Genomic DNA, 21,603 nt, shown 5'->3' with positions numbered 1-21,603 from the left:
ACCGGCCAGCTTCTTCTGGAGCAGTGGAGAGATATAACCGAACCATTATGAGCATCTTAAAAAAGTTTGTGGCAGATTCTGGGCCAAGTTGGGATATCCGATTACCTCTGGTCCTAATGGCCATCAGATCTACCCCTTCATCTGCAACCAAAATGTCACCATTTGAGTTGATGACTGGACGCAAGATGGTGCTTCCCCAGCATTTGCTCTACAGAACCCAAGAGCAAACATTGATAAATGCCTCCACAACTCATGAGTATGTGGAGAATGTAAGGAAACACCTTCAGCATGCTTTTGCCTATGCTCAGCGGAATCTAGAAAGATCAGCCGAGAGGATGAAGACCCACTATGATTTAAAAACTACCCGAAAGGAATATAAGGTGGGTGTTCGGGTCTATCTATACAATTTCCAAAGGAACCAGGCCAAACAGCGAAAATTCTTGCCTACATGGAAGGGACCATTTGAAATTATAGACAAGATCTCCCCTGTTGCCTATAAGATCTGCATCCCCAAAGGCAGTCTGGCGGAAGGGGAAGACAAGTGGGTCCATATTAACCAGCTAAAGTGTTGCCAACCCAGGCACACTTTGCAGCAACTGGAGGTGTCCTCTGCAATACAAGAGGGGACCGCTCCAGATTAATTCAGTTCCAACCCTAAAATATCCCACATATAGTCTCTAAAATATTATACTCTTGTAAGCCACTGTCTTTGAATGATAACTTGTATCTCAAAAGTAAAATGTTAGGTATGTTAAAGTATAAAATGTATATGTCTGCCACACCATTAGTAGTGATGGAAAATTGTCTACGAATAGGTATTGCCGCTTTTCCTTTGTCGTCCTAGGAGAAAGAAAACCTAGAGACTAGCCAAGGTGGACGATCCGGAGACCGGGAGCAGAGACCCAAGGGGCCCGGGGTACTGCCCAATCCTCCCATCAGGACCAGCAAGGAGAACTGATTGATCGACTGGAGGGAGGAAAAGATGCTGAACTGTGCCACCTATGGAATTGGAAGAAGAGGAGGCAAACATCCCAGATCTTGCGAGTTCCATCAGTGAAAGGACAGAATGGCCATCGCAAGAGGGGGGTCTTGTGGGATGTTTTTACCCATGCATCCAAGCCCTACAATAATAATGTGCAGTACTGGCATGGAAAACATCATGATGGCCAGAACTCCCCAGAGAGTGCACAGGGAAAACATGAAGAATAGGCTGCCACCCATTTTTGCCTATGTTGTGAGCACAGGAGGGCACTGCCTAAAACCACAGTGGGCTACACACACAGTAGCCTGAAACCATTGGGAATGGCAATGCTCAGAACTGTGGGGAATTCATTTTCTTAATCCCAAAAATGGTTGCATTACCAGTACTCACCACTATCAGAAAGCCGGCGTTTTAAAACCACCAGACATTTGTGTAAAACTGAACAAATGAACCAAAACCAGACCAAGGAAAGACTTGCTAAGAGGTGGATACAATGTAAAACTATATTCTGAAATGACTTGAAGGAAGTAATTATTTAATGTATATGTAAAAATTGTCAGTCTGATTTGAATGTAGAAAACTGGGAACAAAAAGTGACATTTAGCTGAAACCTGGCTTAATGAAACTGGATTCTGCCTGACAACTACCCCCGACAGGAGTTGAAACCTGCTCAGCCACTCCCCTTGCCAAAAGGAGTTGTCACCTCTCTGATTAGATTAGGGGTGGAGCAGCTGGGGACTACAGGGAGTTGAACAAAGGCCTGTCCTGAACTCAGGCAAATGTTATATTGGGGGGCCGCAAAGTGGCTTCCTCTTAGGGGAAACTGGGAGTGGCAGTGCCTCTGCTAGCAGCTGAGCTTGGAGGAAGTGGATAAACCAGTTATTTCACCCTGTGATGTGGGAAGCCACAGCCCTTTTTGACCAGGGCATAATTTTAAAAAGATAGATAACTCATAGTGCGGACTTGTCAGAATTATATAAGTAATATCATTATTTTTGTGATTATTCTGTGAACATTTTGAGAGGCGTTAGGACCCTGTGGTGTATTCTGGGGGGTTGCTAGCGGAAAATAGGGTCTCACTCCAAATGTCTGCATGTTAAAAATCTGACACTTCATCAATTAATGTCCATACTCCTTGCGCACATGTGTGTAATTTTGGGTAAATGTCCGATATTGCAAAACCAGTTAAAAAGCGCAAAATGTTGTCATTTTTTAATGCAAGCCTCCAGGAAGATCAGAAGCGGACAAGCATGGACCATAAGGGATATATAATGTGTACATGTAATTTCAACAAATTGTATATCTGGGAAGGATGTATTTGAATCAAATATAGATTTGTGGGCAAACTGACCAGGGGAGGATCCTCTGACCCATAAACTGACTTCATCATGCTGACAATCCATTTGCTTCCCCCAATCATGGGAGAGGGGAGAATTGGGCCAATGACAAGTAGAGAGGGGCAGGCTTAGCTAGGCCCAGGCACACACCCATTTTCAAAACACATAAAAAGAGACTGCTGGGACAGGTAGAGACATTCATTTCCATTTGCTGCGGAGCATGCTGACCGACGACTTCACATCCAGAGATCCAGACTTCAAATCCATCAATCTCCAAAGACCAGAACTTTACTTCAGAACTTAAAGCAAGGGCCTAAACCCACCAACTGAGAACTCTTCTCAGCAGGCCGCAGCAACCTTAAAATCATTTGCAAACTATTCCACAGCCGGGCGAGCTGTTTGAATTCTTTTGCCAAGAACTCTTGCCAGTACCCAGAAAGCAGTGTTACATCCGGAATCCACTTGATCCGGACCGGAAAGCAGAGCAGTATCCAGAACCAGAGGCCGCTGAATCCAGAGAGGCTAGACCAGCAGAGCAGAGCTGACCCAGACCGCTGTGAGCAGAACCAGTGACCCAGATCGCTGTGAAGTGCCGAGACCAGAACCGGAGTCCAGTCCAAAACCTGACCAGATCTGTGGCGAGGCCCATTCCTGCACAAAATATCTTGTGAGTACCTAGCAGAACTGTGCAGAACCAATCTCTTAGTTAAAATAATCTAATCCAAACTATTTTAACCTAAGTAGAAATGCCTCCTAGAAATCGTGTCATCTGTCATTTTTTACTCCTTATACTTTTGCCGTAATCATGATTCACGCACTTGCGAATTTTGCCACAATTTGCGATTTGGCCTGATTTCTTTACCTGTAAAAAGATAGCAGTTTTTTGCTTTCCTCTGCTAAAAATGTGTTTGCCTCTTAATAACCATCCCTGAATCATTGCTAAAGTGAGCCTGAGCTCATCCCAAGTATCTCTCACTCACCTTGAACCTCCTAAAGGGAATTAAAAGCATTTTCAGCATATTTCTCACTTCATTGCCATCACATTCAAAGCACTTGGGCCTGTGTTTTAAAACTCATACCGGTTTTCTCTAAGCTTGCTGGGGTGGGAATTGAATTTCGTATTGTATTTGATTGCATTCCTGAGAACTTTGTGTGTTATTTCCATCTCCTTCCATTTCTTACATTGTATAGGGGGGGGGGTGAATTGCCAGAGAAAAAGTGATTATCTTATCTTTTGCTAAAATCATATCAAGTATTTCTGTACTGCACTTTATTCCTCATTGCTTTTCCCCTTGAAATCATAAAAGTATTTTTGCTACTTTATCCATCCTATACTAACTCCTCATTGATTATAAAGAAGTGTGCTGGTGCCAGATTACCCATTGTTGATCAACATCATATGTCTAAGTGTACTATTAGATATTAATTTATTATAAAGTGTGATATATATATATTGTTTAAATTCTCAAATAAACCTTTTAAACTTGCAAACCAGAACTACTTCTTGGCTCAGTGGGGTCAGGGGGATTCTAAGAGAGGGGTGTTATATAGGGGTAGTCATCCAGAACTCATGAACTGGACATAAAGATATATCAATAAGGGTTTCCATTCAGTATCCCAGACTAGGCATTGATTTAGCTGTAGTGTTGAATTGAATCCTCTTACACTATCTACAGGCTATGCAAATGGTGGAGCTAGCTTTTGCTGACAGGGCGTGGGCAGGGACGTTAAGCTCAGTGATGGATGGTAACTATTTGCATTGGATTTGCAATAATATTTCTCCTGAACTACAGCACGCAGGGAGTGACCACAATAAAACATGCCAAGGATGGGTCCGCCAGCAGCGTTGGTTTCGTGCCGCCAAGAAAATGTCTAAAATGATGGGTTAAAATGGTCAATTTTACAGCTGAATTTTTCAAAACAAATTGTGTAAAACGCAATGCAATAAAGAAAAGAGCCAGTAGATGGCAGGTTGCCAACAGTTAACAGATGCTTTGAGCAACAATTTCACGATGACCTTGCCAAAAATATATGCCAGCACTGCCACAGTGAGGCTCATGTTCATATTGACATATCCCAAAATGCAAGCCTGAATGGGCCTGCAATGTGTTTATGAAAGAGTGCCCAAATATATGCCAGTGTTTAAGGGATGGTCAGTCGCCATGCTACACTGCCACACAGGAGAGTTGGCTACATCCCCAGGGTCACCTCCGGCCCGTGCAGACCTAGCGTTGAATCTTGCTTCTGAGGGAGTCTGCAGTTGGGACAGTCACCAAACTACACTGCCAAACAGGTCTATTTTTTAAAATTATTATTATTTATTATATGCTTCAGTTCATAGAACTTTTCGTATAAATCTTTACAATTCATATTACATATATATTACACGAGTAAAATAGAAAAAGCATATTACATAAAACATATTCCAAGTAAAACACTTATCATTCGCAGACCATTCACAAAACATCACATATCACTTGTCCTATGTCACATGACCCGTGACACATACACATATCCTACATAAGAAATGACACATTTCATTACCTTGCACCTTAATACCCTGCACTTAATTGTGAGTTCAATGCACCTTCCACTTACAAATTTCATGACTCCTAAAAGGAATATGCTGTTCATAAAATAGAGAAAATAGCATGGCCCCCACACACACCGCAGCGCTCTGTTTCTCACCGGAGGTGGGTTACAAATACTGTTCCTATCTAATTCAGTCACCATAACTTTCTTACTCAAAGTGCATCTTAACACGCAACCAAACTTGGTATAGAGCGATGCGCGTTGATGTAGATTTTGTGTCCAGACAGAAATCCCAAACTTCTTCACTCAAGATGTATTCCTAGCTGTGGACCAAATGACCCAGATGAGCCATATATATACGGCCTAATTTAGGGCATTCTGTGAAGATATGCTTCACTGGTTCTGCATTACTGGGGCATTTACAAATCCTGCAGAAACGGCTCGCCTTACTTAGATTCAAACGCCCCCCCCCCCCCCATTGTTGTACGGACAGGGATCTGGTTAATCCTTGTTAGGAGTCGGAGTCGTCTCACATTGGGATCCGGACAGGTCTATTAGCCACCCCCACTCCCCTGGAATCACCTCAGCCCCCGCATCCCTCACAGCAAAGCACCCTTCTGAGGGCCCGAGAAGTTGGGCATGTTGGCATGCTAGAAGCTGACAGCTAGCCTGCCAGCATGATTTGGATGAGAGATTAGACATCCCAGAGGAGGACACTGAGGCATAGAGAAGCTGGCAGCTAGACTGCCAGCATGATTTGGATGAGAGATTAGACATCCCAGAGGAGGACACTGAGGCATAGAGAAGCTGGCAGCTACCTTGCCAGCATGATTTGGATGAGAGATTAGACATTCCAGAGGAGGACACCGAGCCATAGAGAAGCTGGCAGCTAGACTGCCAGCATGATTTGGATGAGAGATTAGACATTCCAGAGGAGGACACCGAGCCATAGAGAAGCTGGCAGCTAGACTGCCAGCATGATTTGGATGAGAGATTAGACATTCCAGAGGAGGACACCGAGCCATAGAGAAGCTGGCAGCTAGACTGCCAGCATGATTTGGATGAGAGATTAGACATTCCAAGGGAGGGCACCGAGGCATAGAGAAGCTGGCAGCTAGACTGCCAGCATGATTTGGATGAGAGATTAGACATTCAAGAGGAGGGCACCGAGGAATAGAGAAGCTGGCAGCTAGCCTGCCAGCATGATTTGGATGAGAGATTAGACATTCCAGAGGAGGGCACCGAGGCATAGAGAAGCTGGCAGCTAGCCTGCCAGCATGATTTGGATTAGATATTAGACATTCCAGAGGAGGGCACCGAGGCATAGAGAAGCTGGCAGCTAGACTGCCAGCATGATTTGGGTGAGAGATTAGACATTCCAGAGGAGGACACCGAGGCATAGAACACTTTAGAGGCCTGCAACAGCCAGATGAGTGCATGGGGCTTAGACTACGTCTGGAACCTACTTCCTTCTGTGCATTTTATTTGATGGATGAAGCTTGGGTGGTGTTGTTGCTGTATCTGGATGGAAAGTAGTGTGACATAGTTGATATAAGGGTTAAAAAGAAACAGCCAGAGTTGGTGAGTTTTTTTCACCTTCATCAAGTCTGCACCCCATTCATTTTGTCTGGTCATACCCCAATTGTTGACCAAAAGTGCAGATCTTGGGGTATTCTGTGGGCAATTTGGGGCCTGTTATTGTGAACAGTAGATTGACGTGTGTTCTTCTGGATTATCCTTTTCGTGGTTGTCAGTATCTACAGTGCTGTGCCACTAAATGTTTATAAACAAAACCAAGAGAGCTGCCATGAAAGGGAATAGGCCCACAACCAAGGAGCCTAAATAATGTACTAAACCCTATGCGTATCCCTTGATCTAAGCGCTTCTCAAGAAATGAAACCACTCGAGATTTCAAGTCAATCAATATATATTGCACAATGCACGCACTATTTTGAAAAATAAATGAAACCACTCAGAGATTCAAATCAAAATTTGTATTGGCATTAAAGATTTCAAATAAACTGAGCTACAAATGTAATGTGTGTTAGTAGAATGTGACATTTCAAAAGAAAGTGTGGCAGCTGTGTGGCCATCAGTTTCACCTTATGGTCTTTTTCAAGGCAAACCAATCATATGCAGAGAAATGAAATAGATATGTTGCCGTCAATCACAACTGCGACCGCAGACTGTGTGAGATCGGCCTTCCAGTACCCATTCCTAGTTCCCAAGTTCATACCTCTTGTGGGGTGTGTGGCATGAATGTGTTCATTACTCCATGGGGAGTAGCAGAAATGAGGAGACATACAATGAGGATCCAGGGATCCGACCAACATTGAAAGAGTAGATCTTAGAGATAAGCATTGCAGTTCAGGAGAGAAAGGGGTCCATATGGACAGGCAACATTTTGAAACGCGACACAAGGGGTGCCGGAATTAAAGTAAATTGATACAAGAAGAAAGGGGATGAACTTTAAATTCTAGATTAATGAGACAAGCATGACTGAGGACAACAGGTTTTTTAAATGGAACGAAATGTAGCTTCAGCCAAAGGGTGCTAGAAAACACAAGGCCAGATTCTCAAAACCAAGTGCAAACGAAAAAAGCACAGAGGATGCGCCTTTTTTGTGTGCACCTGTTTGATAAATGTGCAGGCCACCTCCTTCTGTAATGTGAAGTGTGCATTTCAGCAAGTCTGGCCACCCGCACCAAAGATGTGCTGTCCAGTGCCTTTGCATAAATTAGTGTTGGGTGCATGCTCCCAGTACCCAAGTGGGTGATGGGAGCACATTGTGAAATGCTAAAAAAAACAAATTCAAAAGCATTTCTATGCCTATTTGAGGGATAGTGCTAAAAAAGCCTTTATATCCCTATTTAGGGGATAGAAATGCAAATGGGACAACAGCGGTTCCTGCCACTGCTATTCCACTTAAAGACAAAAGCATGACAAGGTCAGGAATGGCTCTGTCATGTACTGTGTATTCTCCTGTGCTTTTTCTAAACAGATACAGGGTAATGTCTTCAGGGGCGGCTCGTAAACAATGGGTGTGGGGGTGTCGACCAATCGGGTCCTAGCCCCCTCCCAACCATCATGGAGGAGCCATCCCAGTAAGATAGGAGCACTCCCTCAGCAGTTTTTTTAGCTGAAGGAGTGCTCTTAACTTTGAAAGGGAACCTTTGTTTCACTTTTAAAGTTACATTTCCCCAGCCACTCAAGCTCATTGAATCATGCAAGGCTGGGGGCTGGGAGCATTTGCTTCCTTAGCGCAGCATGGCTCATTTGAAATGCTGGCTGGGGAACTGCATGTCTGTATGTGTAAGGGGGTGCTGCCACACTTTATCGCACTCATACAGACAGAGCAGGCTGGAGTGGGGCATCTCCGGACCCACGCTCAGGCCCCTTGCACGCATGTGCATAGACAAGGAAACTTCCTGATTTTTGTTCATGGGGCTGGAGCACTGGAACCTCCGGACCTCTGGCAGATAAGTTTGTTTATGTTCATTTTTTTAAATGTAAATTATTTGTATGGATGCGTGCATTCTTCTGTTGTTAGGTGAATGAATGATAATGGATGATGGTGTAAGTGCTTTCTGTGTCTATGTTGTGTAAATGTGTGTTTGCATGTTCATTTATTTTGTATTTAAATATGTTTATGGATGTGTGTATGCTTGTGTCATGAGTGCATGCATGATGGATGCTCGTGTGATTGAAACAGAGTGTTTGCTGTGTTATTGTTGGGTAATGTGTCTTTGCATGCTCATGTGTTCATTTTTTAAGTATGTGCATGGATGCTTGTATGCTTGTAATTGTGATGGGTTATTTATAACACGCTTAAGTGTGTGTGTGTGTTTTTGTGCTGGTCTGAAATGATTTTGGCGAGCGGGCGTAGAAGATTTGTACAACAAAGGCATTTAAAAAATGCCTTTGTTGCACAAACCCCCTGCCCACCAGCCAAAATCAGCTCTCTATCTGAAGTGCTGTGGGGCCCAGGGGACAGGGATGGTATTATTTTACTGGCTATCTATCGTAAATGCCAGATCTACCCTCATGGCCCCCCAGTGCCTTGAAGACACACATAATCACTTTGATTGTGTGTGCATGTTTGGTGCTGTGAGGCCCAGGGGACAGGCAAGGCATTTTTCTTACTGGAAATCTATGCTAGATGTCCAGTAAAAAATACCATACCTACCCCCTGGTCCCCTAGTGCATGGCATAAACACATAACTGCATTGATTGTGTGCATGTGTGAGGAGCTCAGGACCCATGGAACAGGCATGTCTTTTTTACTGGGCATATATGATAGATGGGCAGTAAAGAAAACATGCCTTACCCCAGTGACCCCGAGTGCCTCGCAATCACACATAATCACATTCATCATTATTGTGATTATGTCTGACTGCAAGGCACTGGCATACCATGGAGCAGGCATGGAATTTTTTTACTGTGCATGGTTGATAAAGCAAGCATGATACATGTTATTATGTAGCTAGACTTACATTTTAATATAGTCTGTCTAGCAATTTCCTATTGTGGTATGACATTTTGTATTTGGCATTTTTTGTAAAGCAAGCATGATAAGTGTTATTATGAAGCAAGACTGGCATTTTTTATGCAAGCATTCTAGCCGTTTGCTACTGAGGCATGCCATTTTGTATTGGGCATTTTTGATAAAACAAGCAGGATCAGTGGTTTTATTCTTACTGTGGCATGACATTTTGTATCAGGCACCTTTGGTAAAACAAGCATAAGTGTTATTATGTAGCTAGACTGGCATTCCAATGCAGCCAGTCTAGCATTTTCTTATTGTGGTATGACATATTTTTTTGGACATCTTTGGTAAAGCAAGCATGATACGTGTTATTATGTGGCTCGACTGGCATTTTTGTATGCTACCAGTCTAGCCATTTCTAACTGAGGCACAGCATTTTGTATTGGCCATCTTTGATAAAACAAGCAGGATCAGAGGAATTATTCTTACTGTGGCATGACTTTTGTATTAGGCACCTTTGGTAAAACAAGCATAAGTGTTATTATGTAGCTAGACTGGCATTTCAATGCAGCCAGTTCAGTCATTTCATATTACAGTATGGTATTTTGTATTGGGCATTGTTGGTAAAGCAAGCATGATAAGTGTTATTATGTGGCTCGACTGGCATTTTAGTACCGCCAGTTTGGACATGTTTACTTACTTTGGCATGCAATTTTAATGGTAAAGCCAACTGGAGTATGCTCTTATGTGGGTATACTGCCATATATTGGCAGAACAAACATGGACTTGTTTGCTTATATTATTAGTACTGGCATTATGCATAAAACAAACATGAGTATGTTCTTATATGGAAATAGTAGGGTATAATGTTGCAGTCAGCATGTAAATGTATGGACAAAGCCAGTGTGAAAATGTTTTCTACTGGCACATAATGTGGGAAAAGGCATCATGAAAATGTGTTGGAGAAATGCTCCTGTGCACTGTTGGTGACTTGCATCTATTGGATTTTTTTCATGAGTTACCCTGCAAACCCCAATTGCAAACTGTTTGGCTTTTTACCCAACTTTTCTAAAAAGTATGCGCTAAAATTTACCATTTTCACCCATTATTTAAAAAAATGTCACCCGAACAATCCCCCCTTGAGTGGTGTGGGCTCCCTCGCTACACTCGGTCGGTCAGCCATATCCCGGACAAATATTTACGCCCCTCCAGTTAAAAAATGAACCAGCCGCCACTGAATGTCTTCCTTTTCTGCACATTATAAAGCACATCCTGTTAGTGAATGTTGCTCGACTAGCAGGTAGGTCTTTAAAATGTGCAGAAACACACCGTGATATGTGCAAATGCCCTTTCAGAATAGAGTGCATCCCGTTGGCGCAAATTGGGAGATATAATAGTGAATTACCCCATTTGTACCAAAAGCTATTTTGAGAATTTGGTCCAGAGTTGGGATGTACTCTATTTAGATTTCTGTAACTTGCCTCTGAATAATGAAAAAAATGACTTGGCTGAAAACAGAACTCCCAGCATGCCATCGTCTTTCTTCCAGGAACTGTGTACACTCTATTAGTATTACTGGTATATGTGGCTTGTATTTTCAAGTTAAATCACATTGTGTAACCCATTTTTAAAGTTTCTTTTAAAAAGAACTGGGGGGGGGCATGGAGCAAATTGCGGCACCTGTGTAAGTAGGCTGAACTGTTGTGTTACAGATGGAGCTGCATGGCGCCTCTGTAATACCGAAGATGCGCCTGCAATAACAGCGGGCGTGTCTTGAACGAGTAAAGCATGCCCTCATTTGCATGGTGCCATGCAGTACCAGCAGCGGTGTTGCAAGGTCTGGAAAATATCCGGGTCTATGCTAATGCGGACTCGGGGCTAGCTAGTCTTTGGGATGTAACCCCTGAGCTTCTATCCGGGGCAACAACCAAAAGACCCTCCGCCCTGAAAGCACATTAATGTTTTAAGAATACTCTACAGTAGTCTGAGTGCATTTAGAACAATAGCTCGGCTGCACAGCACTGCTCTCACCAGAGCAGAGAACTCTCCTCCAAGACATCTTAAAAGTATTTTCCATGCAATATTTTCTCAATACAAGCATAATCCCCTCAACTGTATTGTCTGCCAACATTCCTTCAAATGTTCAGTCTTCTGAAGAAATAACTGCTGGTATGTTTCAAAACGACCTTGTGCTGCCAGACCTTTCAGCAGAAACGTTGCAGACAGATCTCCATTGGAATGAGACAAATTCATTGCCAAGCCGATTAGCGCGGGGAGAGTCGTATGCTGTGCAGTAAACACCTTGCAAGGTAACTGGCCTACAGTAATGCTGTGCAGTAAACACCTTGCAAGGTAACTGGCCTACAGGTATGTTGTACAGTAAACACCTGCCACGGTAACTGGCCTACAGTGATGCTGTGCAGTAAACACCTTGAAAGGTAACCGGCCTACAACATCCGTGGCCTTGTGTTTTGTGCTAGGGCGAGGTGCACATGGATGGGGCTACAGATGTGGCACTGATGTGGCAAGGGAGTCTTGAATCAATCCAGTGTAACTGTATTCCAAAATCTGCTCGCACCTGCAGTATCCACGTGGCTTCCCCTGGAGATGAGTCTATGCTTGGAGGGGGCAGAGTGAGGAGGAGTTTTAGGGGGAAAGAGGAATGATACATTGTCTGCTTCATGGAGGCATGAGTGGCACCACAGTTTAATGCGTTGATATATGTGGTGTGGATCAGGGAGAGGGAGGCCTCTTCCAATCCAACTGATACTTGCACATACCTCCCACTACCCGATACTCTGCTCTGCACCTACAACACTAGAATGCAGCTATCCCCCAAGATCAATTCAGTCTAGCTGCACACATAATTATATACCACCTTGAACACCGCAGCACCCTCTAGACTGCAGCTATCCCCCACGATCAATTCAGTCTAGCTGCACACATAATTATATACCACCTTGAACACCACAGCAACCTTTAGACTGCAGCTATCCCCCACGATCAATTCAGTCTAGCGGCACACATAATTATAGACCACCTTGAACACCGCAGCACCCTCTAGACTGCAGCTATCCCCCACGATCAATTCAGTCTAGCTGCACACATAATTATATACCACCTTGAACACTGCAGCAACCTTTAGACTGCAGCTACCCCCATGATAAATTTGATCTAGCTGTACACATAATCCTACATACTAACACCACCTCCACTGGAATGCAGCTACTCCCCTGCCAATTCAGTCTAGCTGCACACCTACTACCTGTCTCACATGCCCTGCATACTACTTCCAGCATTAGAATGCAGCTATCCACCACAAATAATGTGGTCTAGCTGCACACATACAAAGTGCACACATGCACTATTTACTGCTCTAACTATCTCCACTGACCTGGGCTCCGGTCCCTGCGGGCAAATGCCCATTAGCATAACATTCACTTTTGAAGCACCAAAACGTAGACGTTATATGAGGGCAAAATCAAAGCCAGCGTGTTGTATGCAAAGAGGGAGGGAGAACGGTATTGAATGCCATGCTTTTTTGTTACAAATTCTATGAGCTGCAGAAATGTCCGTGACAAGCCTCGAAAGAGGGAGTTGGAAAAGTCTGTTTTTCAATGAATTTGAGACGCCACGATAATTTGATTGCAGTCTTTTCTGATAAACAGATGCATAGATTAAGGTGGAAATATCAAGAACAGAAGTTATTTTTATATTTTTAGTTGTATAATCCAGCATAAGCGTTTTAATTGGTACAATTTGCAAAAGTCTTTTAAAGAAGCAAATATATTACAATGGACTGAACAGGTAACCACTAGTAAGAAAAATCCTTTGATGATAGACACGCTGTTAAAAGATAAACCCATTTTCCCAAAGGTAAGGAGTGTCCGAGAAATGATCCTGTGATAGGAGGCGCGCCCACAGACAGTTGGACCTTTGATTTCTGAGAATTTCTGGGGTTATTCTGAAGAGGTATGCGTCAGCCGTAAGACCAGAAGGGTCATTTCTCAGAAAACCCTTTCTAAAAACGTTAGCAAGAAATTTGGAAAACCTCACTGGCTGCGATGTATTCGTGTAATATTAGGAGCTTTCCACTAATCATATGCTTTGTTTTCTCTCCCCCTCCCCCTCCCTGTTTCTCTCCATGCCTCTATGTCTTTTGTTTGTCTTTTGTATTGAAAATGGTGTGTTTTTTCAATTGACTAAATTATACTTTGGTGTCTGAATTGGCGGATTATGCAATACTGGTTATGTTATTGTTAGCTATATTTGTTTACGCCCTGAAGACGGCCCGGTTAAGGTTGAAACACGTGTTGGCGTGGCGTTTTCTGTTCTTGGAACATTCAAAAATCTTCTGATAAACCATACATTTGATGACTTGTACATGTACTATTACCTAGGACCTCTTCATAACTATTACAAGTTTGGTAACAGGGTTTATTTAGCTGCAGGTTGGCAGCGCAGCCAGTGAGGTTTTCCAAATTTCTTGCTATCATTTTCCCAAAGGAAAGTAAACAACACTAGTCTCTGTTTTCGCGAATCGATACTACCGTACATGTAAGTGTATGGAATTCCTTCATATTTATCTCTACAATTTAGAAGCAAGGAACTACTGAATCTGGGGTCATTTTATTTGGATTTTTGGGAATTTACATACAGGGCCCGATTCATGGAATATTTGCCCGGTTCAAAGTGAATTTCCACAAAAATTGACCAGGCAAAGTCAGCACTAAGTCATTTCAGTATTTATGAATGCTCACAGATGCCCACTTCAGAGCACTTTACAGAAGAAACCATTACTCAAATAAGAGGAAAGGAGAAAGGTGAGCAATGCATTCATGAAAACAGTACAGAGTCACATAAGGCACATTTATTTGAAGAGCCATAGGCTCGTATTGCCTAATTTGGTGGCGGCATGGCAGGGACGTCATTTCACCAAAATACCAGGGGTAGCGTAAGTGACACCACACAACCCATGACCCCCCCTGATGACATCACAGGAAGTGATGTCATTTGACCCCACCCAAAGTGAAATTGCAGGAAGCGATGGAACACGACCTTTCACCGTTGACAAAACAGGAAGTGGCATCACATAGCATTGTACACTACGAAAAATATGGTTACGATATCACTATAATGTGATATACATTTCATACAAGAATGGATCGCCATATGTATCGTTAAGATCAGTGTGCATAGGCCCATATTACCAAATTACTGTGAATGCAAGCAGAGGTCCATGACCAAATGGTAATGATGTGTTATTCTACAGCACTTACGCTTAAGCGCTTTATATGAAAAAATACACACCCAATATCACCCAACCTGTGTTGGTACACATTTATCAACCTCAGAAGGATGAAAGGCTGAGTTGAGGCGTTTAAGAACAGAATAAATCAGTGACTCACCCCCTGAAGTGTGCCTGAAATAAACCTTTAATGAGTGAGCAATTATTGTATAGATTTCCAGAAAGACACATTATTTGGTATTCCTATTCTTTCTTATTTAGGGTCAGTGCTGAAAGCGTTAGACTTGTTGCACTCCTGTTCTTATTTTTCTGCTTTTTTTTAAGGGACCCGAACAAGAAAGCCAGCCACTCCAGAAATAAAGAGCCACATGGTGCTGGCCAAAGCCCAGGAGCTTGCATTAGAAAAATATAAATATTTGTTTTTAGAGGGCAGAAGGGAGACCATAAAGGATGCAAAGGAGACCTCAGAGGTTGCAGTTGCGACCTTTGGCGAACCCTAAATGACATCCCTGTGGCATGGTGGATACCATGGTTACTCTTGGAGGCGTGACTCCATCCAGTGTTAACCATTGTTATCACTGAGCAGATCCTACCAATCCTACCAATCCTTATGTATTGAATAGATGAACAGAGCTGAGTGGGAGTCTCTGCCAGTAGGAAATGCCCCTCGCCCCCACTCCTGTAGGGGTGCATTCACTCAGCACTGCTAAGGGGCGTGGAACATATTTACATCACAGCATGTCCTGTGCAATTGCGCTTTGCCGCTTTTACAAAATGGATACTACTCTAGCAGTATCCGGGACACCCGAGTATTTGGGGTGCTCGAGGGTCACAGATGACTTGATGAATGGATGGGTCCTTCATTATTCGTGGCATCCTTAGCGGGGCATCATATGAAAATGAAGCAACTCGTACTTCAAGTTACCATCTTTTTAAGGTTTCCACTGGGGACTGGCATCCCTAAAGAGTATATCCTGCTGTCGGCCCATGCAACCATTACAGAGACAAATCGGGCACACTATTCACTTGCTATCGTTTTGACCTTTGTGACTGAAGCGTCACTAAGCCAAGCTGGGCTACAAATTCAGGCCTGGCCCATAGAAGACTTTGCTCTCCCTTCTGCTAGATCTGGCTAGAATCGGGATTCATCGCACCAACACCGTGCTATTTGGCTAATTGGTTTCACGATTCCTGTAATGGCTTTGCTATAATGAATCCATATTGGCCTCTGAGCCCCGTGCAATACTGCTGGTTAAGAGTTGGAAGCCCGGTTAGTATTGTGCTGGAGCTCTGGGTAATGCTGCTAGGCAGAGACCTGAGTCTCTTGCAGGAGAGAACATGGCAACTGGAAATGACTGTCAAGCAGTGGTCGAAGTGAGTGGGAGCGGTCGGGAGCAGTGCTCCTCTACTTTTTTAAATTACCTTTTACAGCTCCTATACTTTTATTTGAAAAAGAAACCGTTCCGGAATGGTTTCGTTTTAAAATAAAAGTGTAGGAAGAATTTGAAACTTGCCCTTTCAGTGCAATGCACTGAACGTCCCCTTAAACAGCAGGTGCAAGTGTTTGGTGGTGTGTATTGTGTGTGGGAGGGGGCGTGATGATGGGGTTTGTGGGGAGTGGATGCAGGCGGGCAGGGAACATAGCTCCACTACTTCTTTTCGTACACTTCGACCACTGCTGTCAAGCAATGGGTGCTCAGCAGACCTGTAGAAGCAATCCTTGCTCGCTTTCGGCATCATGGGCACGGAGCCATGGTTGAGCTGGGGAGAAGGAACATGCCGCAAGGAGGAGGCAAGCGGAGAAAGGCAGCATGTGCGGCGTTGGGTGCTGTAGAGCCCTCTGAGCAGAGACTTGCACCAGAGCTTGAAATTATTCTTCTGTAGCAAGAGGAATGGTGCCATCCCAGCGATTATTGCCCAGAGGCACACTGTCCTGATTGGGCAAAAGAAATTCTACATTCTACTTCAGTTGCCAATGTTTTAAGACTTAAAGCTACTGCATTGAAACACTTCAAAAGAAGGATTAGTCTTCACATAATGAGTCGTTACAAATTGATTTTCAGGTTACAGGGCAATAAAAAAAACAAAAATGTAAAACATAATTGGTAATTTGGAACATAAAGATGGTGATCACAGTATTTTCTTTTTTTTATTTTTCTTTATTTATTTATTTGTATTTGGTTCTGCCATGAACCTTTACAAAGTAGAAAAAAGAAAACATACAAAGAAAGAGAAGAAAAAAAAGAAAAGAAACTTACAATCACATAAATTGAAGGATAAATTGAAGGATAATCATCTGATAAAAAACATTGTTTACAATCATAATTACTTAATCTGTCAACAAACTAAAAATGCTCCCAAAATGCTAAAAATGCTCCCAGTTATAATACCCGACCCGATGGAGCTCAATCAATTATCTTACAAAGTTTTAAAACACAAACCACCGAGGCTGTTAAAGCAGCGTTGTGTCCAGAATCCAGTCTATTCCAGAAATATTCTGTGGTGACCCCTTCCTCTCGAAGTACAAATCTCCTAAATTTGCATCAAACGTACTGACCATGTTCCTTCGCACCCTATCAATCAGTGCCTTAACGTTTGGTTTGATGATCACAGTATAAAGGTTGATTGACTTCAAAGTGCAAGATTTAAGGGTCAAACATTCTACCATGTGGACAGAGCAGCCCAAGCAAATCAGTCAAAGTGAGAATAAGGAAAATACTCACTTACATTTAGCTCAATTCAAACCTGATAATACAATTTCTAGTGCCTGAAACTAACATCTTTACAGAACTGGGTGTATGTTAGAGGTGAGGGCACATAAGGAGTACTGGTTTCCAACCAAGGTCATGGACGTCAAAGGAGAGCTAATGCAAAAGAGTCATAAGTAAGAATAGGGCACATGCACACAGGTAGAAGGTAAGAACCTTGCTGGGCCTGGTCGGTGTGCAATCCCCCTTGTAGGTAGGTGGAGCCTGTCAACAGAATAGCTTGGTAAACTGAATTCTTTGCAAATTGTGTTTGGTAGATTCACCCCAAGTAGTTCTATGATAGATCTGGGTCAATAAGTTGTGATGTGTCGAGGTCTCAACTGGGTATTGGGGGTGGTCAGGAATTAGACGCGGACACAGGGGATCATGGTTTTGGCCATAGACTTTTATTAAACACAAAAGGGTTGGAAAATGCCTATCTGTCCCTGCTCTAAGTGGTATTTCGGTACCTTTGTCAAGATGTCCAAAGCAAGTTGTCCTGCGTCCCCAAAGCACTATTCGGGCGCTCATATTCTAAAAAAAAAACATAACTCTTAGGTGAAAAGGGCAATGTCTTTGGCCTTGAAAAGTGTTCAAAGGTTCAAAAAGGAAAATATGTAATTTCAACATAAAAATTCAAAAAGTTTGCAATTTCCAAATGGGGGCTCCCTTCCCCTGGAATTCTCCTCACTCCACTGGATACCACTTTTTTTAGTCTTTCTCAAATCAAACAAAACTGATGTGAATAATATCTTGGCTGGTAATCTGATGCAAAATAACTTCCACACAGTTTATGATCACTTCCTGATAGATCCTGATCAGGACTCTCTATACTTTGTATGCTCTCCGACTTTACTTTGCCTAGTACACCTTCCTGCCAGGACTCTCATATCCCTCACATCTGCCTGGTCCTCTCTTGCCAGGGCTTTTCTCATACACTTTCAGCTTGTGTCTGCCTGGTATACTACTCTCCTACCAGAAATCGTCCCTGGGGAGCAGGGGCCGGTTTCTGGCCATGGCTGGGCCAGTTTGGAAAAAAAAGAGAAAAAAAAATATTTTCTTTTTTGCATTTTTTTTTTCAAAAAACCTTCCATCCTTCTAAGGTCGATAAATGAGTACCAACACAGGTTAGGTGATATTGTATATATATTTGTTCTATAAAAAAGATCTTAAGCATAAGTGCTATACAATAACATATTATCATTTGGCCTTGGACGTCTGCTTGGATTCACAGTAATTTGACAATATGGATCTATGCACACAGATATTAATGATACATATGCTGGGTGATCCATTCTTGTATGAAATGTATATCACATTAGTGAAATCATAACCATATTTTTCGTACTGTACTTAGGAACAATGCCATTTGATGCCACTTCCTGTTTTGTCAAGGGGTGAAAGGTCATGTTTCATTGCTTCCCGGGATGTCACTTTGGGGTGGGGCCAGATGTCAAGGGTCGTGAAGCGAGGGGTGGGCCTCTTTTTTGAGGCAAGGGGTGGCCCACTTTTTTTTGGGTGACCGAGCCTATTTCTTGTGCCAGTCTGACCCTGACTTTTCCCATATGCATACTGTACACACTTGCAACTTGACAGTCTCTTACATTTAATCTGGTCTGTTCCTTTAAGGAATATTGTATCTTTTGTTCCTTCTCACTGACTTTGTTTACTTCTGTTTGGCTTCCATACCATTGCCGAAATGCCCCAGCACTACCACTTCCCTGAGGTGGACTCACCGATTCTCTGTGGCAGGGATTGCTTTTCCAGCCATACACCTGCCGAAACTCCTCAGTGTCCTGCTTCCTTTCGCTGGGTTCTCCCTCTCCACCTCATGACTTCTGGGCTTCCCACGGCTGTTGCTTGCCCACTCTGCATTCCTCTGGGCTTAAGCAACACAGGAGCTGCTTTCTGGTACAATCGAATGCTAGGAACTCATCGTTCCGGTTTGAGCGCTTGTATGGCATACTATTCTCTGCAGCATGCCTCCCTCTGTTTCTCCTGTGACCCTTGGCCTGCACCAAATGGACCAGACTTCTCCAGACAGCTTCCTCCTGTTAGTGGGGTGAGTGGTGTAAATGTCCTGCCGTTCGGCATATGCTTACAACTAGAGCTCGTCTTGAATTCCCGGTCTTCATTGATCCTCATTACTATGCTTAGCTTTCTCGTTGCTGTATCTTGATTGTTACAAAAAGAGAAGTCAGTTCTTAATAGTTTGTAGGTAGAGTTTGAAAATATATTCTTAGTAGTCTTGGAAGGCAGGTTAGAGTTTGAACAATTTGGAGGAAATGGGTAATAATTTCCCCAGGGGGTGGTCTTCACTACTCCCTGCCTCTTCCTAATCTCATTTGCTTGTACATTCTCACTAATGGGAGTTTGGGAATTGGACATACTACCTTTGCACAAAGATGGTGAATGGGAGTAGCAATATGCCTTTAAGGCTCGGGGAATGGAAAGGGTATCCTCAAAAAGGAAAAGGGGATACCATTTCTTGTCCGATGATGTCAAGACACTCCCCTATGGGTTGCCTCCCCCCATGTGGTCCTCCCTCATATACCCGCCCCCAGGATCAGGTAGCAGCTGCCCTCCCGTGGCCACATGGGGAGAAGCCGTCACCAGGAAAGGAGTGCTGGTACCATCAGATTCATCACATGCCCTTCCTCTAATGCCGCTGGTTCTCTCAGTCCCTATTAGGAAATGGGAAAAGAAGTCCACATTTCCCTGGTCACTTCCTTTTCAGTGTTCTACTGAAAAGCAATAGGGCTGCAAATCTAAGAACCAACTGCAGACACTTGCATTAGTGTCCTTACCAAGGCTCATCCACATTAATGGAGAGTGATCAGTAACCAATCTAAATTTCCTGCCCGTAAGGTAATACTTAAGATATGAAACCGCCCACTTTATAGCTAAGGTTTCCAGCTCAATACTGGCATAGTTCTTCTCTCGGGGGCAAACCTACTACTAATATAAAGGATCAAATGGTCAATACCATTGTGATTTCGTGAGAGGACAGCCTGTGAAACATCTGTATGTACAATAAACTCTTTGTTAACATCTGCCATGTTAAACACTGTTTCATTACACAAGATGTTCTTGAGTTTGTCAAAATACTTTTGATCTTCATCTCTATATTTTAGCTTTTGTGGTTCTACATTCTTAAGTTTATCCGTGAGGAAAGACGGGATGGTAGAATAACTAGGGATGAAGTACCTATAATTCCCCCACTAGACCCAGAAAGGCTCTCACAACCTTTTTTGTTTTGAGCACCAGAGTTTCCTGGACAGCTTTCACCTTCTCACTTTGGGGTTGAATTAGCCCATTACCACAAAGAACCCAAGGTACTTGACGGCTGATTTTGCCAAGTGACACATTTTCGGGTTTGCTGTAAGCCCAGCTTTTATCAAGGATCTGGTAACCAGGTATAGGTGCTGCATGTGTTCTTCCCATGTCCTACTATTAATAATTATATCATCAATGTAGGCCCTGCAGAAAGAGGAGTATGGTCAGAGGACTTGGTCCATTAATCTCTGGAAGGTGACTGGGGCCCCATGTATTCCAAAAGCTTATACCTTGAACTGGAATAGTCCAATGGGGATGGAGAAAGCTGTGTTCTCCTTGTCCTCTGGATTAACAGGCACTTGCCAGTACACTTTCATCAGATCAATCGTGGAGAGAAAAACAGCGGTTCCCAACCGATCAATCAGTTCATCTATCCTGAGCATAGGATAACTGTTGAATTGGGATACCGAGTTCACCTTTCTGAAATCAATACAGAACCTCCATAACTGAACTGGCTTGGCAACAAGCACTATCGGAGAGAACCAATAGCTCTGAGAAGGTTTAATAATGTCAGAATTTAACATATTCTCCACCTGCTCTGTGACTATTCCTTCTCTGGCTTCTGGGATCCAATAAGGTTTTAAATGGACCACCTTTCCTGCGGGTGTAAATTTGTGGTGAAAAAAACCTTCACTCTTCCTGGTTCAGACCTGAAGACATTGGGAAATTGTTCTAGCAACTTATGTAGGTCTTCTCTCTGGTTCTGAGGTAAGAAGGAAGGAATTAATGTATTGAGGCGGGTCTCCCTCCGCTTCTTGCAGTGAAATAAGGTGGAAAATCAGCAAAAGAATTACTGCCATTCGGCAAAATAAATATCGAGGAAAGCTAATACCTTTTCTTTATATATGTGGTGCACCTCATTTTAGAATCTTTTTTGCAGGTGAAAGTAAGATCTATTGTCAGAAAGCCAAGCTATAACCTCATCAACTGACACT

General features: G+C 43.1%; 1 protein-coding gene across 1 annotated transcript in view; it reads right to left on the bottom strand.

Annotated features, from left to right (window-relative positions):
• TG (thyroglobulin) overlaps positions 1 to 21,603 on the bottom strand; it is a 1,030,738-nt gene that overhangs the window by 746,756 nt on the left and 262,379 nt on the right. The window lies entirely within an intron of this gene.

This window comes from Ambystoma mexicanum, chromosome 5q, assembly GCF_040938575.1.
Source record: "Ambystoma mexicanum isolate Mex_15411 chromosome 5q, UKY_AmexF1_1, whole genome shotgun sequence".
NCBI lineage: Eukaryota > Metazoa > Chordata > Amphibia > Caudata > Ambystomatidae > Ambystoma > Ambystoma mexicanum.
This window is presented reverse-complemented; position numbering and strand designations above follow the sequence as displayed.